Source organism: Hyaena hyaena, unplaced genomic scaffold, assembly GCF_003009895.1.
Source record: "Hyaena hyaena isolate Hyena2069 unplaced genomic scaffold, ASM300989v1 scaffold_1239, whole genome shotgun sequence".
Classification (NCBI taxonomy): domain Eukaryota; kingdom Metazoa; phylum Chordata; class Mammalia; order Carnivora; family Hyaenidae; genus Hyaena; species Hyaena hyaena.
The window spans coordinates 336878-345877 of NW_024081855.1; the positions used below are offsets into that span (position 1 = coordinate 336878).

General features: G+C 37.9%; 1 pseudogene; it reads left to right on the forward strand.

Moving 5' to 3' along the window:
- The window catches only part of LOC120224677, a 191370-nt pseudogene extending 185588 nt beyond the window's left edge, over positions 1-5782 (forward strand).
- The last annotated feature ends 3218 nt before the right edge of the window (positions 5783-9000 follow it).

The following is a 9000-nucleotide window of genomic DNA, read 5'->3' on the forward strand; positions in this document are numbered from 1 at the left end:
GGAAAAGTAATAAATTTTTGGAAACAAAGAAATGTTTGTACATAGTTTCATGGTTGACTAATCTTTTGTTTCTCTTCTCACCAGTCTTTTAAAGATATCCTATAGTAATATATGGAGATAGAATTTTTATCTGTGTGTAACAGGTACTTTTTAAAGAAGTCAACAAATGTTAAAACCTCCCAAGGATGCTTTAGAAAGTGTACACTATATTGTTGCAGGTCTCAAAAAATAATTTTTTTTTATTTATTTCTAGGAGAGAGAGAGACAGACACAGCGTGAGCAGGGGAGGGTCAGAGAGGGAGATACAGAATCTGAAACAGGCTCCAGGCTCTGAGCTAGCTGTCAGCACAGAGCCCGACGCGGGGCTTGAAACCACGAACCGCGAGATCATGATCTAAGCGAAAGTCGGACGCTTAACCGACTAAGCCACCCAGGCGCCCCGCAGGTCTCAAAAAATTTAGTTGAATTGCTTTTTAAACCTCTTAATGATAAAAGAACATTATCAAAGAATGATTGTGCTGGGAATAAAGAGGAAGGATGAATGGGGAAAGGTATCACTAATGATCCAATTGACTGCAAATAGAAATAATATAGACTGTGATTACAATAATGGATAAATACCCACCACCTATAAAATGAGCTCTTCTACCTATAACTGTTGGATGCAGGCTTTAAAATTTCCTACCATGTTTGAAATCAAGTATTTGTCATACAGTCTCTCTGCACAGCATTTGATAGGTATTCATCCAACATCCTCAGCCAGAGAAGACTGCCTAAAAACATGGCACTCTGAAATACTAGTGTGTGTTCAGATAATTTTTTTTATTTTTTTATGTTTATTTATTTTTGAGAGAGAGAGGGACAGAGACAGAGCTAAATTGGGGAGGGGCAGAGAGAGACATAGACACAGAATCCAAAGCAGCCTTCAGGCCACAAGCTGTCAGCACAGAGCCTGACGCGGGGCTTGAACTCACCAGCTGTGAAATCATGACTTGGGCTGAAGTCGGACACTTAACCAACTGAGCCATCCAGGTATCCCTAGATGCTTAACTCACCAGAATGGAAACCTTTGGGGAATAACTTGCTCCACTATATTTTCCCACAAGTTTGTAGATTTCCACAACTTTATAACGAAAACCACTCTATGATTCTTAATCAGCATCTTTAAAAGCCTAAGCCTGGCTTATATATTTATAGATGCGGACCTCTTAGAGATACCATAAGGTCAACTGGATAAGCCTTGTCAAGGGACTCTGTAGCTTTTGCTATATATGCAGAACCACTAAGGATCTGCTAATGCTGTTATCAAATGCAGCCCTATCAGCACTAAACACTTGGCTTGGCATTTTGATAGTAACATTTTAAAGAAAGTGGGCAAAATGGGATTCTCCTTTATATTGTAAATGGATAATAAAGAAGCTTCTCTTATTGGTCTAGCAACTAAGAAAACTTGATGAAGTTTGTAACATAAGAAACCTAAGAGATGGTATCCATGATAAATTGTCACACTGGGAAATGAACACTTTAAATAGCTATTTCTGAATTTGTGCTGTCGTTCCAATTGAAGGGCTGTCCATTCCATGACTATTTCACAAGTGATATTAACAGTCTTTGCAATGTTAATACAGAAAGATTCCCAGCACTACGTTCTACTTAAACTCTAGCTCATTCCAATAAGGAAATTACAAAAAAGCCTTATTTAAAACTTACAGAATAAAATAGCAAAAATCCCTTACACTGGAGAAGGAACACTGTGGATATAGTGGTAGAAATGAGACTAAAGGAGGAAGCAAACTGTGGATATTGCATTTTTGCACAGCAAACCTGTCTTCATTCACCAGCCTACTTTTCTGAATTCCTGCTTGGTCTTTCAACTGTGCCTGTCTACCTCACAGCTTTGCTTGCTTCTGGCTAAAATTAAGAATTGAGGAAAAGGTGTTTGAGGATTTTTAAATCTTTCTCTCACTGATATGTTAAAAAAGAAAGAAAGAAAGAAAGAAAGAAAGAAAGAAAGAAAGAAAGAAAGAAAGAAAGAAAGAAAGAAAGAAAGAAAGAAAGAAAGGGACACCTGGGTGGCTCAGTCGGTTGAACAGCTGACTTCAGGTCATGTCATGATCTCACGGTTCGTGGGTTCGAGTCCCGCATCATGCTCTGTGCTGACAGCTTGGAGCCTGGAGCCTGCTTCAGATTCTGTCTCCCTCCGTCTCTTCCTTCCTCCATTCACTCACTCACTCACTCACTCTCTCTCTCTCAAATAAATAAATACTTAAAAATTTAAGANGACACCTGGGTGGCTCAGTCGGTTGAACAGCTGACTTCAGTTCATGTCATGATCTCACGGTTCGTGGGTTCGAGTCCCGCATCATGCTCTGTGCTGACAGCTTGGAGCCTGGAGCCTGCTTCAGATTCTGTGTCTCCCTCCGTCTCTTCCTTCCTCCATTCACTCACTCACTCACTCACTCTCTCTCTCAAATAAATAAATACTTAAAAATTTAAGAAAACAAAAAAGAAAAAAAAAACTAATCACTCATTTGAGAGTTGGCAACTTCTCTGAGAGTTTCTCCAGCTACTATATCTCTTAGCAGTTTGGTGAGTGAATGCTCCTATAAGCACCAGAACAGGCAGGGAAACAAGTCCAGAACTAAGAGGCTTTGTCCAAAACACACAGTGAGCACAAGGCACCAGCACATTTCCATTACCCTTCTCTGAAGTCACAGTTCATATTTCTCCCACACGACTATCTTCTCCTCTCAAAGACAGCAAGTATACTTGGTGTGGTTTTTCTTGCGACCAAAATTTCTAAAGAAACCAAAACTTGCAAAGCTATCCTTGATTACCTTAGGTAAAGCACCTCATTCCCATACCCACTATTCTCAGTCTCAGCTATTTCCTTCTTGTCACCTACTACAATCTAGAATCATTTTCCTGATTGCTTGCTTATCTGTCATACACTGGACCACAATCTTCCTGAGGGTAGGGTTGCAAGTTTGTCTTTCTATTGCACTCACTGCATCTGCATCTAGCTTTTAGCACAATGACTAGCACATGATTAGAGTTATAATCAATAGTTGTTAAACTGTTCAATTTCTTTATATTTTACATAGAAGAATTCAAGCAGAGCTCTGTACGTCACTTAAAATCAAATCCTCCCAATGCAAGAATTAGTTGTAGGAATAAAAACAGCACATTTTAGAACCATAAAGGGCTTTAGAAAACTATGTAGTTGAACCATTTTGTGTAATTGATGAAGCACTGAATCCCAGAGGTTATTCAGCTTACCCAAGTCACACACTTAGCCACAGAGCAGGGACTAGACCCTAGTGAGTGTTTATTAATTTTGTTTATTTGTTCACATGTCCCCTGCATTACTGAAGAAGAGGTCTAAGGAAATTGATAATGTTGAGAAAAGGTAGAAGTTAGTACCCTGAAACAAAGTTCAATAGCAATTCAATTTTTTGTAGCTAGAAACATTTGATTCAGTTTCCCAATAACACTAATTTATACAAGAAAATATGATACATTGTATATTACTGATGAAAACATGCATTCTGTTCCATAACTTACAACGCTGTATTTCAGGATAAAAAATATTTTTTAACATGCTTTAGCTCCTCCTCTACAAAAGAATCCATCATTTCTGAAATAAAATCATTTGGGAAGGTAGGATATTATATCAAATAATGCCACAGACAAGGACTTTATGTTCAACCTTCCAATTTCTGCATCAACTCATAGAAAATCTTTAGCCTCTCTGTGGCATACATAAGACGAAAGCAAGTGTTTTCTAACTTACCTACTAAAAAGACCACTTGAGCGCTTACAAATAACATTTTGTATCTTGGAATGCAGGCTGTTTATAAATATATACCAAGGATTATTAATACTATTTTAAGTCAATACTATCATATAATGAAAAGGGAAAAAATACTCAACTGAAATCATCTGTAATTCGCACCACAGCAAGTAGTTATTACAGCCCATATGGAGTGAAGATCACCCACTGCTGAAAATTCCTTGAGTGTGACAAGGTGACATACAGGAGTTAAGTGTTGTATGCTGGGTGGCAGCTCATTTCAGAAGGGCATAGAACTTGCGATTTGAAAAGGATGTACAGAAGTCGCTGTGCAGACAGGGGTGAAAACTGCGGAATCAAACAAATGTTGCTGATTCAAAGTTGTTCTCCTACAATAACAACCAGCACCAAATGAGTTGCCTTGGTGGAGAGCAAGCTGTGCTCAGAGACTAATTGCTACACTTGTTAGAGTGTGCAAGAAGGTGTTTATTTGTTTTACATGTGTTTGGTGCCAAGACTTCCCGGGGATCTGGAGCTGAAGTGGAAACAGAATGACAGTGTTTAGAAAACTAAACACAAAAACAAAAGGGAAAGAGAATCTTTTTTTTCCTGAAAGTGACTTGAACATTAAATGTATGAAAACCTTGAGGCTCTTATCCTGGGTGATTAATTCTTCAGGCTCCTTCAGATCAACCCGCGGGAGCCCAAGACGGAATGGGGTGTATTAAGTCTGGGATGCTTTGATGTTGTTACTTTTATTTAGATGGTGAATTATTCAGAGCAAGGAGGATCAATCTAAAAGCTACCAATAGAAATAAAAGGGAATGAACTCAGAAAAAGGAAGGAAGGAAAGCACAAAATGTGGGTGTTCAGAGTTCCATCTGAATGGCAAATATTAGAATATGGACTATGGGGAATTTGCCACACTGTATCTTCCCAGTTTCAGAAATCCTAACTAGATTTTAACTGACATTTTTAACAGTTTAATGATGGAAATACTTCTGAACAACCTTGTTTTTCTTCTCTGATGCATCATAGGCCTCAAGAGTCTTCCTTTGGACAGAAATTTGCTACTCCAAATATAAGCCCCAAATATTTCCAGAGTATGATTAGTAAGTTAATTCCTTCCATCAGTGAACACGGTAAGTATTAAAAATAATTTTTACTTAGTATTTTTCTTTTGATATGGAGAGATATCTAAGCACTAATAAACTCCTCAAGAACAAATGTGATGGGTTTATATCTTGCATGTGATTGGCATATCATGTAGATTATTTGTTATTTAAAGTTAAGAGGCCACCAGCATCCAGAGCTCCAGAGTCTGACAGGATTGTGATCTCTCTGCTTTTTTCTTACCGCTGTAGATAATGCCTGTGAGTCACCCATGGATAAAAGTGGAGAGACAGGGGAGTCAGGTGAAATGGGTACTGCTCCCAGGGTCCCTGGGACCAGGGATATAGAGGGATTCCTGGAGGAACCTGACAGGGATGGAGATGGGGACTAGAGAGAGGACGGGATCAAGGCAGGCAAGATCAAGAGTCAGGACATCTCAGATTGAACAACTGGAAAGGAAGACTCACCGTTACTTACTCCTGCAGTCAGAGAAATGAAAATAGATATGGAAGAAAAGAAAGAGAAGCCAAAATTGGATGAAGAGATTCAAGAGATGCAGATCTGGTTTCTTCTTTTTCTGAGGAGCAGCTAAACCATTATAAAAGCTATGACCAGTCAGGTTTCCCAAAGGCAGCCATTAAAAGGCTGATCCGGTCCATCACATGGCACCTCCTTGTGTCTCAGAATGCTGGGATTGCTGTGTCTGGTATTTCCAGAGCTTTCGCCAAGGGAGACGGGAGAAGCAGCACCGGACGTGTGGGACAAGGGGGGAGAAATGCCACCAACTACAACTCAAACATATGAGGGACAGTGTTCAGAGGTCAAAGTCAAAGGGGGCAAATCCCCAACTCAAAGCACAAAGAAATCATCATCTAGGCCACGGAGCCTAGAAGGGCCTGCTACTGGTTCCAGACTTCTTCCTATTGCATGAGACTTTTGCATTGCTTCTTGAATATCTCATTCTCCGAGGATTCCATGATGGCTTTAATGTCTTTCTCAGAACTCCAACAGTCATCACATCTAAAAAACGTGTGGCCTGTTTCATATTTGCCTTGACTGAATATTGGAACCTCTTTGGGCATTTTGAGATATTTAACCACCTCTTTGGCTATTTCGAAGTAGAAAGTTCCATGGACCTTATGCATCTTTAGACAGGAAAGCTGCTTTGAGAGAGAAAACCTTCCCAAGAGACCTTTGATGGTTTCACAATGAAGCATGAAGTTGCCATAACATAGGTTATTTCTTCCATGTACTTTCCATGTTTCTTTCTACTCTATTATGTAGAACACAGCGATGGCAAGTGTAGTGTAAAGGTTTACCCCTGTAAACATTTAAGGTTCTCTTATGGATTTTAGTGAGTGGTCATTAAACTGTATTCCAACTTGCAAAAAATTAAATAAATAAAATGAAATTAAGAAATAATATGAATATTCATTATGTATTATATCATTTTGAAACACCTGTTTTACATAAACCATATCATTAAAAAAGTAATTAGATTTTTAAGTTCCCTTTATTGCCTCAAAATTTTATGCAATTTTTTTTTTACTTGGTTTGATACTCCTTCTCTCTGTGTATCTCTCTTTCTTTCGCTTCCTCCCTCTCTCGGGTATGTGAAGATTTATCAGACGGGAGGAATTAATAACCTTCATTGTCTATACAAGGACAGTAATGCAAACCTATACCCACCATAGATTAAAAACTTCATTTTAATGTCATTTACTTACTATTTTCCACTGCTTTCTGCCACATATAGTGTGAATGGTTCATTAATGTGTAGTGAAAAACATATGTCAAATTCAGATTCATGCAAATCACCAATCCTACACAAAAAGAAAATTCTGTATCCATAAAAATCTAACAACTTCTCCAAGATTCAATTTATATTTAACTTTGAAACTATATTCACTTGATCTTTGAAACAGTTATCAGGGAGAGGATATGGTTTTTACTCTAATAAAAGTTAATGTCATGCTTTTTATCTGGTCTTCTGTACACAAAAGGGAAAATGTTTGCAAAAACAACCTTATGGCAAGAAATGAGACTTTGTCTCTGTTTAATGCAAAATACATCATGGAAATCAATCACATATTATTGGCCCAACTATTATACCTACATAGGAGCTCTTCTACCTCGCTGAAGTACTTAAAACAGAAGAGTACCAGAAAAACCAACATATGAATTTGCATGTGTAGGGATGTGTGTGTGTGTGTGTGTGTGTGTGTGTGTGTGATTTACATATGTGTGTATATGATGTTTACCCTGATATTAGTAATTCTAATCCAATGTCACAGAGTTCCCCTTTGCTTTCCATTTTCTCTGTTTGCATCTCTATGCTGCCTGCACCCCTTCCCCGGACACATAGCAAGCACTCAGCTCTGGGTTGTCACTCAGAGAAACGCTTGCTACCATCCCTACTACCAGCTTCAGAGCTCTGACTAAGAGATTTTGCCTGGAGGAAGAACAGACTGTAAAACAGATGGCTGTTGATCTCTTCTCAGAGGAAATGGCTTCATTGCAACTGAACATGAAGTTTAAACCTGAGGGTGCTCTCAAGAATGAAGGTTGTGGTTATGAAAACGAATAAATTAAACCTCATTTAAAATGGAGATGGGAAGCCAGAAAGGGGAGCTCTCATGCCATACTGCTCCTCCATAGCACTTTGTAGAACCAACAGAAAGTTTAGGCTTACTTTGCATTTCAAACAGGGAGAAGCCTATACTTAACCATCCAGGAGAAGGAAGATTTTCTCCTTGCCCACCAACAGCCTAGCCAATCAATGAGACTAATGCTAACACAATTCAGCCAATGAAAAGCCACTATACTTTGAACTCCTAGTTTACTCCAATGGATTTTCCTTTATGATAGCCTCTCTTAACTCCTCTTTCCTCTATAAAAGAGCATTCTTCTCCTTGTTCTTCAAACTTGCCTATGTTTTGCCATAGCTAACATGTCTATAATTACAATTCCTCTATTATTCCTGAAGAAAGCCATTTTGCTGGTTAAAAAAAACTAGCTGTTTTATTTTTTAAAAGCTTATTTATTTATTTTGATAGAAAGAGATATACAGAACAAGTGGAGAAGGGGCAGAGAGAGAGGGAGATAGAGAATCCCAAGCCTTGCTGAAAGCAAGTAATCCCAGATGGTAATTCACATTCATACAAACGAAGAGTACCAGTAAGGGTAATTATATAATAATAAAAAAAACACTACTACTGCATATTTTTTTACTTTCTGCTTTTCTTTCTCTTTTCTTCTTCTTTCCTCTCAACTGATTTAAAAACCAATTCTTTATACACATGTAATTTATAATTGAATATATAATATATATTTTCCTTTTTACATTTTTTAAGTTTATTTTTATTTATTTTGAGAGAGAGATAGAGAGCAAGCAGGGGAGGGGCAGAGAGAGAGGGAGACAGAATCCCAAACAGGCTCTGCACTATCAGCACAGAGCCCAATGCAGGGCTTGAACTCAAGAATCGTGAGATCATGACCTGAGCCAAGGTCACCCCGGTGCCACCTCGGCACCCCTATCTATATTTTCTAATAATAGCACAGAGGACATAGGAGAAAGCAATATGTAATAGGCTAAGGGAATAACTACAGATGCTAACTAAAGTAATAATTAACACAATGTATTTTGGGATTTATAATTTTAATAGATATAACATGCATAATAGTAATACCACAAAAAGGAAACAAAAGTAATAGAGTGATATAGAAGTAGTATTTTCTATATACTTCTGGAATTAAGCTAGCATAATCTGAAGCTGACTCTGATGAGTTAAAAAAAACATACATGGCAAACCCTAGAGCTATCACTAAAACTAAGAAAGTGTAGTGAGAAAATCAATAATGAGGCTAAAATGTTGCATTAGAAAATATTTACTCAAAGCAGGAAAGGTCAGTAAAGGAGAAATAAAAGAATAAAAATGACATGAGACACATAGAAAACAAAATTTTAAATTGCAAACATAAATACAACTGTAATAATAATGACACTGAATGTGACTGGATTTAAAAAGCCAATCAAAAAGTAGAGACTGCCAGGCTGGATTAAAAAACAGTATCCAACTCTGTTGTCTACAGGA